The sequence below is a fragment of the Pipistrellus kuhlii genome, unplaced genomic scaffold (genome assembly GCF_014108245.1).
Source record: "Pipistrellus kuhlii isolate mPipKuh1 unplaced genomic scaffold, mPipKuh1.p scaffold_m20_p_10, whole genome shotgun sequence".
Taxonomy (NCBI): Eukaryota; Metazoa; Chordata; class Mammalia; order Chiroptera; family Vespertilionidae; genus Pipistrellus; species Pipistrellus kuhlii.
Window position 1 is genome coordinate 12839142 of NW_023425405.1, and position 14298 is coordinate 12853439.

Consider the following 14298-nt stretch of genomic DNA (forward strand, 5'->3'; position numbering starts at 1 on the left):
AGGAAGAAGGAGATTGAAGTACAACTATGTATTCCCCTGACTCCTGATTGGGTTATCTCAAATGAATGTGACAGCTTTCCTCTCAGGGTCCTGTTTTTGGGGTCTAGGTGTGGTAACAGCACCAGGATGTTAGAACTGTCCCTTCTGGGTTCCCTACATGCTGCCTACACCTTTGTGAACAGCCTTCTTTTCCTCCATGAACCATCTTAATTTGTGTGTACCATTTCTTTCTGCTGGCACCCTGATGGAGAATGAATGAATGAATTGCTCAGAATAAACCCAGAGTGTAAGAACGTGTCCCCTATGGCTGCTCACCAAGAGGCTCCTATTGCTGAGAAGGCTGAGTTACCAGCTAGATAACATGACCTCTACTCTAGATGTGAACTGGTCTCTTTCCCAGCACTGATTGCTCCACTGGCCCATGAACAGTATGAAGTAGTGGAAGATTTGGAGTTTATGCACAACTTCAATAACATGGATTTTTTTTTCCTTTCTCAGGTTATCAACCTATGAGCAGCAAGGACCCCTGAACCCTCATAGTCGGGCGTATGATGGTGGATGAATGATACCAAGTCTCTTCAATCATGGACGGGACTGCTCTTTCCCCACTTGGAATAAACACTCGGATAAAAGTTTGTTTTTCTCCCTGCCCTTTTTCTACAATAAACATCATTTTTTTTTTTTTGGATTTTATGTTGTTTCACAAATACAATATATCATAAAACACTGTTTTTGACCAAGAATTTCATAAAAGAAATAGAGCAGAAGTTGATTGTGTCCATGGGACCCACTGGCTTTATCTTATACTGCATCATCCAGAACTCACTTGATAGAAAGGCTTTTGAAGACTCAACTTTGGTATCAGCTGAGAGACAACACTTGCAAGATGGGATGCTTACTAGGGCAACCAGGACTATACATGGTCCGTTTCTTCCAAAGCCAAAACACATGGGTCAGAGTAAATGTTGAAGTGGGCTTCTTCTATCACTTGCAAGGTTTTTATGTCCCTCTCTACACTTTGTGTTTTGCTTACTTTTAAAAACACATTTTTATTGATTTCAGAGAGGAAGGGAGAGGGAGGGAGAGACAGAAACATCAACAATGAGAGAGAATCATTGGTTGGCTGGTCCCTGCACACCATACACTGGGGATAAAGCTTGCAACCCAGGCATGTGTCTTGACCAAGAATTGAACCGTAATCTCCTGATTCATAAGTTGACACTCAACCACTGAGCCACACTGGCCAGGCTGTGCTTTGCTTATTAAAGCTCCCAATACCAAAGGGAGGAATGTTTCCACCAAGAGATCCACAGTAGTCCCATTGAATTTGAATCTGAGACCACCTCCTGGCCATTTGGGGCTCCTCATGCCACTGGGAAAATATAAGGTGCCCCCCTCCCCCAAAAATGTATATACATACTTTGAATAATTATAATAACAGCATTAATTAAAATACACTTCGTTTTCAAAATTGAGCTATCAGCTGTTAAAGTGTGTATACATCTTTTGGGATTTAAAATGTTATGATTCTGGCTGGTGTGCATTTAATCCTTGATGAGTTTGTTGCTTTACTAAGGGAGTAAAAACAGAGAGAGCAGTATGGCAAGAACCCAGAGGTCTTAGAAAAGGGAGGAGATGAGATGTAATTATCTTAGAGAAGAACCTTAACCGTTAGGTATAAAATGAAAATTTTTCTTTAATGACTGCTATTATCTGTTCTCTTTTCAAACTTCCTTCATAGAGATGTCTAGTGATTCATCTACTTAAACAGTCATTTTCAGTTCTTACGAAGTCCTTAATGTGCATTCCAAATTTTAAATGTCATATTGAGTTTTGAAGTCTTCCTTAACCCCCTTATTCACCCTAGTTTATAGTGACTCAAAGTGGAGGAAGTCAGTCTCTTTCCTTGCTGGTAGAGGGAGGAGGGATAGCAAAGGTAGAAACTTTCTGGGTTGCCTACGAAGAGGTTGTCTGTGTCTCTCTTTGGTTCATTGTCCATGGCACAGTGGGCAGCAGGTGGTGTCCTGGCAAGACAGAAGTCCCCCATCCACCTTCTGCAGCTAATTAATTCTTGGGCCCAAAGGCATTTGGAGGACCTGCATGCCGTTCCTTTTGGGAACTGGGGACTGGGTGAGGGAGGAGTCCTGGCCTCCTCTATCCTTCGGACACCCTCACCATTCCATCTCTCCTCCATTTTTTCCCCTTCTGATCTCAAAGCACAGGCCTGATCCCTCGGTGGTGCGTTGGTCACAAAGACATACACCTGGAGTAACAGCTGCCAGCCTCCCTTACAGGATATTGTGGGAATCCTCAAGAAAATCACTCTGCAAGGAAGTGCTGTGTTAACATGGCTCTTTCTTTTTCTGGCCAGGAGACAGACTCTAAATTAATTGAAACCCGTAAATCTCAGTTTCTAAGGAACACAATGCCATTTCTCTTTTAAAACAAGGCCGAGTCTGGCGAGATGTGCCCTGCTCCTTGATAAGCCTGAATTGGACTTGCTTGGCTCCTGTCTACTGACATCCAGCTCACTGCCGCTCTGTAGCACTTGGCCCTGTTGCTAAGCCTCTTGCTGTTTGGCTGTTAGAAGCATGATATTTTCAACTGTACACCTCAGGGGAACCAACTCAACTTGGAAAACAATCTAGGAAGGCATTTTAGCATCTGGCTCTATTTTATGCCCAGACTTAAGGTGATGTGTTATGCTGCAAAAATGATCAAATCCAGCCCAACGCATTATTCTGCTAAAATCAACACCTGACAGGTAACAGAAGGCCTTAATTTCTCTTCACTCCCTAGTGATCCCACGGTGGGAGAGATTGCTTATACTCTGGCGGGGATAACTAAATCTATACCTTGTGTACTAAGCATCTACGACTGGACACTGGGAATCGACTTCTCCACAGTAATAATCTGCACTCTAAATGAGATGGGAAGCCAAGCCACAATGTCTTTGGAATGGAGCCTTCGTTGCCTGGCTGCCCATTATCTGGCTCAGTGTCTCCAGACATCCCCTCATTGGTGACTTTCTGATATCCCTCTCTGAGTTCTTTAATGGCCACATGACCTCCTAGGCCAGTGGTTGGCAAATTGCGGCTCAGGAGCCACGGTTTGCCGCTCTGTTGATTAATGAGTTTGCCAACCACTGGGATAGGGGCTTAATCATAAGGAACAACAACAGCCTGTAATTATTGGAATCGAGAGTCTAGGCTAGCCCAGTTTAAAGGACTTCAGGATCGTGGGTAGGCATCTGTCACCCAGGACCCTTCACAGAGGGTCTCAGGATTGCAACAAGCCCCCAAGCTATTTACAAAGACCCGAGGATGATCAATTACTAGCTAACTCTGTTCTGCTCTGATAGAAATTCCTTGATAAAGGTTCTGTGATCATTATTGAGCTCTTATTAGTAACTTTTGAGGATTTCCTATTATACTTGGGAATGTTAATGGTTTATATAACTTGTCTCTGCTAAAATTTTAAAGTTGAGTACTATCAAATGGCTTAGGAAAAAGATAAAAGTTATGTTTGCATATGTATATATTTATGTGTGTATGCACACACACACACACACACATACATACATACAGAGGGATATGAATAAAGAAAATGTGGTGAAAAGTTAACATTTGGAGGATCACCGTGAAGGGCATTGGCAATTTTGTGTATAGTCTAAAATTATGACAAAATAAAAAGTTAAATATATACAAATTTGTATGAAATACATGATTAAGAAATTTAACAAAATACATCTCATAATACTAGCAGTGATTAGCACTAGAATGTGGGATTACAACACAGTCTTATTCTCTTTTTTTTGGTTTATCTGTTTCTAAATGTTCTACAGTGGAAGTTTATTGCTCTTGCTCTATAATAAGGATAAGAGAGCATTAACATCTTAAATTGATCTTATTGACCCCACAACACTTAATTGCTCTTCTTAGGGAATGTAACTTAGATATGAACATCATATGTAGTCTCTTGTTTTGAGTGAATAGCAGATATTTTGTTCTACAACCTTAAAAAGTTTGAAATTATATTTTTATCTGAAAAAGGACAATTGGCATTCCTCCAGCCCTCCAAAATTATCGATGTTTTCCTGGATATTTTCTGCTATCCCTCAATATCCACTCTCTACCTTCCTCTGCTCTTTTTCATCCTGAGAAGTCAGACTCAGTCAAGATAGTCTTTTTTGAGATGTTAATCTTTATATGAGGATATTTTCCCCATTGCTTTGCAGCAAGAGTGGAAGGGAGTAGGGGGCGAGAAAGACAAAGATAGAGACATCAATGTGAGAGAAACACATCGACTGGTTGCCTCCCACATGCACCCTGACACAGGGCAGGGAGCAAAACACAACCCAGGTATATGCTGTGGACCGGGAATCAAACCTTCAACCCTTCGGTTCCTGAGCTCTCTAACCATTGAGCTCACTGGCCAGTTGGGATTGGCCAATGGTGAGCAAAGAAGAAAGAAAATAAAAAAAAGGTGGTGGGGAGGAGAATGAGTCATGGGTAAATTTTTCTTGATTCCCTCAAGAAGGTGTCCTACCAGCTGGCTTTCTCCCTTCACTAGAACATTGCACCTGTCATCCTCTCCACCTGTGGCTCTCTCTTCAGGCTCTGGTAACCTGTTGCTAAGTGCCTCCCCTTGCCCTTCAAGTCATGGAATGGTAATGGCACCCCAAGTTACTAGCTGCAGGATAGTGAACTATCCCTTGCTTAATCTCTACTCACACCGTGGAAGGTAGTGCCTTTGTTAAACTCTCTTCTATCTACCCAATTTGAATGCCATCTGTTTCTTGCTGGGACCCTAAATGACATTTTCAATGTCTGCTGCTGTGTAGCTCTAAAGGGAAGTTCATCAACTATGCCTCACAGCTTTCCGTGGAGGTCATTTTCTTACCCCGTATCACTTTAATTCTCCCATATGTTCTCTTAAAAAACGATTGGCCACAGATGACTCACTGAGATGTTGTGTGGGTCTTTAACTTGGCTCAGATATAACATCCGCCACCGTTATTTGCTGCCACTTGCTACGGTCAGTGCTTTCCTTTAGATCTCTGTCCACCAACCAGCAGCATCCTCTTCCTTCCTGATGCTAAGCAGCACTCGCTCGGCATACTTAACTACTGTTGCTTGAATTCTCCTGACTTGTAACACTTTGTGGTGTGGCAAGACCTTTTTTCTTGGTGTTTCCTTTGCCCTCAGAATTCCTTGCAGAATTGTATCAATGATGTTTCTATCGGGAGCCCATTTAGGGGTATTTGCGCATATCCAGCTCCAGGGTCTCGGTGCCCTTTCTGATTTCTGAGCATTAAATGTCTTTTGTCAGATGGATTTCTCCCTGAAGGTGCCTTTTTTTCCCTCCCAAGAAGCAGAATGTGCTTTATCTAGTTACCAGCATCTCATTTCAGTTTATCGACTTAGTCACCCATCAGACCTCTACCGTGGGGCATTCTCAAGTGGGAAATCTGAGAAGCAGAAGCACTAACGTCAGTACACAGGAAAGGTGCTGTCATTCTGGGCTTGAGGTCTCCATTACCCTGGCTGGCCTCTGTCCCTGAAGGCTTTCTGGTTAGTGACGTGCCTCCCAGAGCTCTTGCAGAACGTGGAGGGGTGTGTGTGGGGGTAAATTGGTCTCAGAACCTCTGGACGTGCATATTGCCACCGTCAGCCTAATTACAGCCCTGGCGAAAAGCAGCTTTAACTAAATCGTTTAACTAAATTTGGTGTTCAGGGCAATATCAGGAAGGCTGACCTACTATTCCTTAGTCAATGAGGTGCTTTATGACTTCATCAAATACGAAGAGTAGATGCTGAGGCCCTTTAATGCTATCCCTAAAACAGCTACAGTGAAGGAGAAGGAACCACATAAACCAGGGAATATCACTGTTAATGGGACCCCAAACCCATTAAGCTGATGGCTGTTTGAGAAAAGCATCCCGTGTTAGCCATGTAACACTTGGGGAGATGGGAAGGAGATCTGTTTACTAGGACTCCAGGACAAAACTACCTGTCTAACATAGGAACTACATCAGGACAGACCAGACTGAACACAGACTCTGAATTCACAGGCAGGGCCTCCTGGGCAATGAGGCAAGATTGCCTGTTGAAAGGACATTAGTATATAGATAAGGGTCAACATGTTGCCCAAATAGACCAGAAGACCCTGTTTGTCTCAGTCGTTCCAGTTATAAAGGAGATGAAGGTGCCCCATTCAGCCTTAAAAATGGTGCTGGAAAATTCTGAGATATTAGCAATCCAAGGAAAAAGGTAAGTAGATATGATTTGAAACTCAGAATTTAATACTTCAAATCTCTTGGTAAATGTTTCCCTTTAACTTTCCAACCTAGGAATTCATCAAGGAAGCAAATGCCCCATCATAGATTTTTATACTGGTAATTTAGTAACTAAGGGGCCATTATAATGTGAAGTAGACCTTACAGAGAAAGAGATCTGAGTCTCCAACTGCTTCACAGATGAAATAGCCATGTTCCTAGCTAAAAATCAACTCCTCTACTTCTGCACCAGATCCTACTGCCCTTGCCTGCACAAGGATCTCACACCTGCAATTTTCCCCCATGTCTGTCTTGCATTAGCAACTTTTTACTCTCTCTCTCTCTCTCTCTCTCTCTCTCTCTCTCTCTCTCTCTCGGATAATTTCCACTAGCATACAAACAGACTGGTTTTTCCTATAAAATAAAAAACAATCACTTTTCTGCACCCCATTTTTCCTATCAATTCCCTTTTTTTTTCCCCTCCCATTTGCAGAAGAATGTCTTGAAATGTACCCTATTCAATCCTTAGGGCACATACAAGATCAACCAATAAATGCAAAAATAAGTGGAACTACAAATTGATGTTTCTCTCTCACTCTCACTCTCTTTCTAAAAATAAATAAATATATATATACATATATATATATGTATATATATGTATATATACATATATATGTGTGTGCATATATATATATTGTATATATATATATAAATTTGCCCTATGCTCATAGTCTCTGGGTTCTTTCTGACTGTTCTTTCCTAAATTCACTGCAATTTACTACTATCACTCCACTATGATTGCTCTTGTCAAAGTCATCAATGATTGCTGAGTGGCTAGAGTCAATGCCACCTAAGACTTCATACTCTTTTGTTGTTGTTGTTGTTGTTGTTAATCTTCACCTGAGGAGATTTTTCCATTGAGTTTTAGAGAGTGGAAGAGAGAGGGAAAGACAGAGCGAAACATTGATGTTATAGAATCACATCGATTGGTTGTCTCCTGCATAAGCTCTGACCAGGGCCCAGACTGGGGAGGAGCCTGCAATCCAGGTACGTGCCCTTGACTAGAATAGAATATGGGACTCTTTGGGCCGCAAGCTGATGCTCTATCCACTAAACCAAACCAGCTAGGGCTAAGACATCATTCTTCACTTTATTCCTCCTTTAGTCACACTTTTTCAGTCTCCTTTTCTGGTTCCCGCTCAGATCCCTCGTTCTTCATGTAGAAGTGCCCCAGTATCACCAGCTTTTCTTCTCTTATTCTTCATTCACTTTCTTGTTCATCTGAATCAGACTTAGAGCTTTAAAAATGGTCCCACATTTTTATCTCTAGCCCAGACTTCTCTCCCAAACTCCAGACCTATCTCATTGTCTATTCAAATTTTTCACTGGGATGTCTAACATATACCTAAAACTCAACATGTCCAAAACTGAACACGTGATCTTCCCCTACAAACCTGCCCCCCACTTATAACCTTCCTCATCCCAGTTAATGGCAATTCCTTCCTCCCAGTTGCTCTGGTCAAAGAATTCTAAGTCACTCTGACTCTTATTACTCTCTCACTCACCATAGCTAACCCTGTCACCATTAATCTGGTATAAGCCACCATTATCTCTTACTTAGAATAATAAAATTACCTCCTAACATAGCTCTTTGTTTAAACCCCTCAAATGTAGCAGTCTGAACTTTTAAACATAAGGTAGATCATGTTGTACTTCTGATCAAAATCCTAAGTTACTCTCTATTTTACCCAGATAAAAAGCCAACATCATTACAATGGCATATAAGCTCCATCTGATCTGGCATTCCCACTTCCTTCGTAATTCTGCTCTAGCCATGGTGGTCTCTTTTTTGTATCTTGATCTCCTCTGCTAGGGTTGTTTCTTTAGCTGTTCCCTCTGCCTAAACACTTTCCACCCAGATATCTCCTGGCCAATTTCTCCACCTCCTTCCAATCTTTCTTCATTCCTTATTTGCACAACAAAACCTATCCAGATCACCCTATTTGTTACCTCAATCTAACCTGTACTTCCATTTAGTACTCCTGATCCCACATAACATTCTCTACTTTCAATTAATTCCACCTTTTATTACCTAACACACTATATAATTTACTTACCATTTTCTATGACCCTTCTGCTGGTATAAAATCATAAGGGCTGGGATCTTTGTTTTATTCATTTATGCATCCCAAGTGCCAGTAACAGTGCCTGACACACTGTAAGTGCTCAATAAATATTTGTTGAAATCTATGTCCTGGACCATGAAACCTGGTTCTTACAGGTGAAAGCCAAGTTCTTATACACGGCCCTGGAAGGAAAGCCTCTAGCACAGCCTCTGAGCCACTAGATGCACTTCAGTCCAATCTATTGCTGATCCCTGCTGGAACCCATTGACCACGTTGTTGTCCCTCCCTTGACTGAATTAGTGGACCTAGAACTCCTTGGGGACTTAGCAGGGTGACCATGCTGCTGATACCCTCTCTGCCGTCTTCTTGGAGCAGTAATAGCGGTAATCTTTCCTTTTCCTTGGGCTTTTCCTGTTTCTAGGGGTCTGCAAAAGTTTCCTTTTGTTTTAGTTTCATCTGATAAGTGTGTTCTCTTCTAAGGACCCAATTGATGGGGATGGGGATATAATATAATAAGTAGAGAACCTTCTCTTAGTTCTACCTTCAAACTAACACCTTAATTTTTAACCAGACTAAGAAACGGTGTGAGAGATATTCTGAAAAACATTAATATGACTCCCCTCACCCTATTTTCCTCCATGTGACTATTTCCTTTTTGACCAGAGGCACCCGTTTGCCTCAGAGAACACCATGGTTGTGGTAGCAGGAAGGCAAAGGTAAATAATGACTCTAGTGCAGCTTTGAAACCTTGAACTCAAAAACAGTCTTGAAAGCTTCATTGGGAAAGTAAAGGAAGCCCTCATTTCCAAAACCCTCTAAAATACTAAGAGCAAGGCATGAGGCCTGGACAAAACGTTTTACTATAATTCCCAGGCACAACAAACTTGGAGACAATGGTGGAAGTTGCCACCTACCGAGGGAGGAAGTGAAGTGTTCTTCCGGCTGAAAAAGCCAAGGATAGGGGTATGGTCACAGGGGTAGACACCAGACCTACCTGGTGCTTAGATCCCTGGGAAGGAATACGTCAAGATCCTCATTCCTTGGGCCTGACTCAGAAGAGTAAGATGGACAGATAAACTGAGGTAGAATCTGGAACTTCTGGGCTGGTCCTTCACTTCCACTCCATGTTCAGTATGGTGCCATTCAAAAAGTAATTCTGAAACGGTTGAGGTGCCTAGGTAGGTGGACCTGTGCCTGCACCCAGCTCCCTGTGGCCTTGGTGTGGTATGGAGGGAGACAGAATACTTTTCAAACCTTGGAAAGAGGGTATAGATGTGCTGAGGGAACCAGAATAGGTCTGCATTAGGGGTGAGAAAATCACATTCAGCAGAAGAGAACTCATAAGAGGCTACGGGAGCACCACAGGCTCCAACGGTGAGCATGGGAAAGGCAGGCAAAGAACCAGGCGGGACCTGCTCCGTCTCATTGGGTGTGAACGCTATGTGCCCAGAGATCCCCAAAACAGCTGCACCACGTGGAAAACGAGTGAAGACCCAGAGAACAGCACAGCACACAGCCCTGAGATGGCTACCCTGTCTGCCATCATGAGGATATATAAGCTCTTGGCACTGAGAAGCCAGGTGGAAAGGAATGGGAAGCCCTTGAAAGAAGGAAGCCCTGGGAGAGAGTTGACAAACTTAAAATTTTCCTCTGTCATTAATAGGACTGGGAGCTTGTTAATAAGATGCAATTAGCAACAGGTGATACTTGATGCTACCATCTTGTAAGCGTTCATACATTTTTTTTTTTTACTGTTTTTCTTTTCTTCTCCTTCAGTAAACTATTTTGAAAGGGAACTAGCTTTCTGGGTCAAGCTCTTGATCATCAAGAGCTACTGTGTGTGTGTGTGTGCGGGGGGGGGGGGGGGGGGAAAGTATGTTGAAGGAGGAGAAAGAAAGGAAGGGCTTGGGAGGTGGTGGTGGTGGGGAGATTATCCTGAGGGAATTTCGATGAGCTAGGTTCCTGTGTGGTGATCAAGCTCCCCCTTCCACTCACATAGAGTGGGCCTGACTAACTGGGGCCCCTACATTACTGATTCTGTCGACAGGTCTAGACGTGTCCGTCCACTTTCTCCAGATGCTGGCCGGGTCCTAGGCTGAGGCCTGGGAGCGCCAGGAGTCCCCAGGTTTAATTCTGCTAAAATCAGCTTCCTGGAGGCCTATCTTGAGCCCCTGGGTCCCAAGCCCTATCCCCTCACTGGAGGCCAAAAAAAGCCACGCGCGGTTGGGTTGCCCGTCTAGGGAACCAGTTGTTAGACCAAAGAAAAACCAAGTGATGCTTTTAAAGAAGAGGAGGGACACTGTTTAAAACACCAGCGGAGTCAGGGAATAGCCTTCCAAATCTGAGTGAAGAAACATGCCTGGGGCCTTCCTTTATATCTCCATGTGGTCTTTGTCCCCCAAATATGGATTATGCTTCTGGTCCTTTTCAAAGGATCTTGCAAAAAGGCCCCCAGGTGTTGGGGGTCTCCAGGCCATATCTGATGGTCTGGCCTGGCACCAGCGTTAATAACCCTCCCTCCCGGGCAGTGCACTGTTCACAGTAACAGGTTCTGCAAGACCAGTGTCTGGGAAGGAGGTAGTGACTTAATTATAGGTGATCAGGACTGTACACTGAGTTTGCGGGCATGGATTCAGATCACGAGCCCCCAAATATCAGGGTTACATTGAAATTAGCCCTTTTATCCTTCTCAGTTTAACAATTGTTTGCACACCCACCCTTACCTCCTACAATGAGCTTAGAAAATGGGAATCAGTCTCTGAGTTTCTAGTAAGGGATAGAGAAAGAACCCCAGCCTGAGTCTAGAAATAGGCACTGGAGCTCCTGCGCTTGCATCCCAAATATAGGATGGGGCAAAAGTGGGCTTATAGTTGTTCATATGGAAAATAATATGGCAACTAATGAATAATAATGCAAAAATAAACTGTTTCTCATACTCACAGCTGTAAACCTACTTTTGCCCACCCTATATATGGACAAACATTGGGTTCTTGGTCATTTTGGATTCTTTGTGTACTATACATTTTCTCCATATAAACTAATCTGTGTTTTGTCCCACTCATGTGTTTTGCTTTGAATTTTATTTTGACTCTGATATCAACCTTGTCGCACCTGCTTGCTTTCATTAACTTTTGCCTGGTATATCATGTCCTACCTTCCCACTTGCTTTTGTTTTTTAACCAATAGTATTTACCCATCCTTTAAAATCTTTTTAAATATTTTTAAACTTATGCCAGCAGTGTATGAGGATATACATAAAGGCAATATATGTATAAAGATCCACTATTTCTCAATCCTTTCTTTAAATTGTCTATTACTATAATTCAACCACTTTTATTGATCATTACCTCTTAAAGTTTTGATTCTCTATATATTCTGGATATTAACTTTATGCCTATTAAATTTTTTTTTTCAGATTGTAGCTTGATATTTAATTTTGTTTACGTTTTATAATTTTGGTGCAGTTAAATCTATCTTTTCCAGCTTTAAAGTTTTATTTTTAAAATGTTTGTATCCTATAGCCAGTGGCCATGGACAACAGAGGCATGGGGGCATATATAGGGAGAGGTTTGGGATGGGAATGGGGGGATAAGGACAATTATGTGAAATCATAATCAATAAAAAAAAAAAAAAGTTTGTGTCCTAAACAAGAATGTCTTCCTTATCCAATGATGATAGATTTTCCAGCTTTATTTTTGACTAATACTTTTTACAGCTTAAAAATGTTTTAGTCTTTACTGTGTGGTGATCAAGCTCCCCTTTCCACTTATGGAACTTATTTTTTTTTTTTACTAATCCACTATGCCACACAGTTTTAATGACAATAGCTTTGCAATATTTGCTCTTTGGTAAAGTCATCCTCCCTTCTTCCCTCTCCTCCTGCTGACCCCTACCCTGCCCTTGACCTTCTGTAATATTTCTTAAAGTTTCATGAAAAATATTTGGGGATTTGCATTGGAAAATTGTGGAGGTTTTCAATTTTCATTTCATTAAATACATAAATTTGAGAAAAGGATGGACATCTTTATAGTACTGAGCTTTATCATCCACAGGCATATTATTTATCTCCACTTCATCATATTTTCTTTTATGTCATTCAGTAAAAGTTTTATAGTTTCATCTATAAAACTTCTTTACTTTTTATTGCTACTCTATCTGGAATCAGTCTATTACAAATTCTGATTGATGGTATATAAGAAAGTAATTTATTTTCTTCTTTCTTTGGTTAATACAATGAGTTATATAGACAAATCTCTATTATTAAATTTATCTTGCATTCCTGAGATAAACGTCACATGATCATGATTAATTATTCTTCTTATTCACTGCTGAATTAAAACTTCTAGTATTTTACTTGGGATTTTTTACACCTATCTTTTTAGATAAAAGTGCTGTATATTTTTTCCTTTTATTTGGTATTAACTATGTAATATAAATTGGTTAATTTTCTATCTTATATATGATTTGATACAACTTATAAAAGATGAATGTTACTCCTTCTTGAAGGTTTAGAGAACTTGCCTATATAACTGCCTAGTCCCAGTGCCATTTTGGGGGATAGATCTTTGATGACAATGTCCATTCAGATTTTCTACATCTTCATAGAGCATTTTGAAATTTTATATTTTCCTATAAAATTTTTCATATTTTTTTCAACTCTACGGATATAAATTTGTTTGCAGTATTCTTTTTATAATTGAAAGAGCTGAGAGGTGTTAAGAGTTTATGTCCTTTTCTATTTCTGGTAACTTTTTTTTTGTGCCTTCTCTTGTTCTTCTTAATCATATTTGCTAAAGCAATCTATTTTTATTAGGCTTTTTTAAAGTTTTGACTAACTCTATTTTTCTTCTCTTTCACTAATTTCTTCTTTTATCCAGGGCAGTGTTTTTGTTTTTGTCTTGTTTTTGTTTTTGTTTTTTTAACTTTTTTTTTTTTCATTATCTCCCCTTTAGGTGCCTTTTTAGACTTTTTTTCTTGCTAATGACTACCTCCCTTTATCCACCTCCTCCAAAATCTTAAACCACACATATAAGTGTCTATCTGTTTATGTAGTATGGTCGTTTAGAGAGCCACAGCCATTGTGACATCTAACATTTAAAAAAAAATAATTAAGAACCAATTTTTACTCCTTGGCAAGATCTTCCCTAAGAAAATGCATGGTTTGTGCTAATACTTCTTCCTGCTTCCTTTCATTTTCCTTTTCTTCTGGAGTTGAAAACTTAGTTCATTCACTTCCACTTTTTTAAAATAAAAATTTTAAAGCTATAAACTGCACTTCCTTTTCCAGTGCCATTTGCTTGCATCACAAAAGTTTTGTTATGTAGTGCTTTTGGTTTTCATTCAGATCTAAATTTTTGTCATTGTTCCTTTAATTGAATCATGTAGAGATTTGCTTTCACATTACCCAATGCATGGATTTTGGGTTCTGTTTTCATTGTATTTTTATGTAACTTCCTGCCTGGAGTTTGTTGAGCCTGTTATTAGTTTGCTAAAGTGTTTTTAAGTCACAAATTGGCACTGAGTTTTAACTCTCTATTTAACCACCACTCTATTATAATCCCATTTTTAAGATTGGTTGGCTCCTGGTCTTTCTTATTTTCCCAAATACAGATGGTCCTCAACTTACAATGGTTCTACTTCTGATTTTTTAATTTTATTTTGGTACAAAAGTGACACATTAAATAGAAACTGTACTTTGAATTTTGATCTTTTTCAGGGCTGGTGATAGGCAGTACAATACTTTCTCGTGATGCTGGGCAGTGGCAGTAAGCCACATCTCCCTGTCAGCCACTTGATCATGAGGGTAAACAACCAATACTATATATACTGTGTTGCCAGCATTTTTTGGATATTGTTTTATGTTTTTATATCCATGCCTATAAAATGACCATCTGT